Genomic DNA, 2,143 nt, shown 5'->3' on the forward strand with positions numbered 1-2,143 from the left:
TCACACCACTAACCTCCTGCTGCAGTTGTCTCTGCAGGAGATCCTAGCAATCTCTCCCAACGTTCCTTTCCAACCAATATGCTCTTATTCTTTCTCGGGAGAGCCGTGGAGCTTCACCAAAGTCTACTTTGTAATTATTCCAAAAGGCGGCCTCTGAAAGCTAAAGAGAGAAAGAGACAGAAGGTGGTTAGTGGGAGCTGGTCCCTTGCAACAGAATTGTGAGAAGCAATGTGGAATAATAGAAGGAGCATAGGTCTGAAGACTGCATTTTGGACTTAGTTTTCTTTTAACTAACAGTTGTCCAGCCTTTACTTATATTTCTTACACATTTATGTGCCTTTAGGGTACAGATTGTGGTTCATATTTTGTCATCTGACAGTGCCTAGCACATAGTTGATGTTCAGTTGAGTCACCAGGGCCCCCACTGTGCTGTACCCTCCCTTCCCTTCTCTACTTCTCTATACCCTGGGTTCAGGTCTTGTTTCTACCACTTCCTAGCTTTGAGGCCTTGGATAGTTTTCTTAACTTCTCTGACTCTGAATTTGTTTTGCCTTACACAAAAGAGAGATAATACCTGCTTCATGGTTTTATTGCACAGATCAAATAAAATAACAGATATGAAATGTTTTATAACCTATAAAGCACTGTGAAAAATGTAAGGCAGTGTTATCAGATTAGTCATGAAATGTCAAAAAGCACAAAATTTTATCACATCCGTGAACGATGCTTCCAACTAGATTATGTTGCGTAGTTCCAGGCCTATTTACAGACCCAGGTTTGCTTAGGTTCAGCTCATTTGGGCACTTTGATTAAAGTTGACATTAGGAAAGAAAAAAATCCAGCCTTTATCTGTGTTTCAAGTTACGTCACTTGAATGTAGTTAGATTTCATTTTCCTTTGGTATCTTGGTGAAATTCCCGAAAGAATGCTCAGGAGCATTTAAAGCAGACTGGCTCTGGCAGAGGAAGTACGTTAAAGGCAATTAGTAAAATGTAAGAAACTTAGATGAAAACCAAATCTACATTCCCTCAGCCATTTCCAAGTATAAACTATATAAATCTGTGTTCTAAATTCCCCAAAGGAAATATTTTGGGGGAATCAAGCAGCAAGGATTTAATGATCCCTTGTTGCATGCCCAGTTCTGTGCTAGGTGCATGGTATGGTGGTAGATGTAAAATGGTATGATGGTAGATGTAAAATCCTGAAAACCTGCTTTCCAAGAGCTCAGATTCTGGTTGGGTACACAAAACATAGAAAAAATGAGACTTTTTTTGTTTCTGGGCCAGGCCTTAAGAGGCGGAATTTAGAGAGGCAGAGAGGAAGAAGGCAGGCAGACCTTGCCTATGTTAGGACAGTAAGCATGTTGAGTGCTTTGCATAGTGCTAGGTAAGGCTGCTGAGGTATGGTGGAGCCAGATTATGGAAGTCCTTGCAAACCTGGTAAAGGAGACTGGATTTGATACAATAAGCAATGATGATTCATTGTGAGTTCTTGAGCCAGGAGATTGAGAAAAGAATAGTGTGTTAGGAAGCAACTTGCAGGGTGATTAAAGTAGAGACAGGCACCTATTACCAAAAAGCCCATTTATTAGCTCCCCTTGTAAGATGTAGTGGTAGGCATGGAGAAGGACTATTGAAAACAAGATATAGCTAAAGAAAAGAGAACAAGAACAATGGAGATCAGAAGGTCAGGTTATATCTTATATAATCAGTCAGAATTCTGGCATCATAGGTGATTTTTGTAAAAAAAAAAAAAGTATCTGTCAGTTAGAAACAAATTTTTAACATTAAATGGTTAGTTTATGGGCTTAAAATGCAGTAGGTTCCCAGAGTCTAATCAGTGAATGGCTTCTGCACCTGACTTGTTTCAAACAGCAAGAATCTCTCTTCTCTAGGCCTTCCTAGAGCTGGGGGACCCAGCATTTATGTTAGCGTAACTGGGTTAAAGTGAAGGCCTCTATTGTTTCTGAAAAGAAATTAAGAAAGTGCCAAAGACAAACTGAACAAAATACTAGCACAAAAAGGCTGTAAACGAAGGGGAAGTTACAGGAAGATAAGAGAAAAATATTGAAGTAGCAATTTGTTCTTAGTTACTCAGGAAAGTACTGTTCACTTTTACACACACAAACCCATACACCCATACG

Source organism: Ceratotherium simum, chromosome X (assembly GCF_057802395.1).
Source record: "Ceratotherium simum simum isolate JZ-2026a chromosome X, ASM5780239v1, whole genome shotgun sequence".
Taxonomy (NCBI): domain Eukaryota; kingdom Metazoa; phylum Chordata; class Mammalia; order Perissodactyla; family Rhinocerotidae; genus Ceratotherium; species Ceratotherium simum.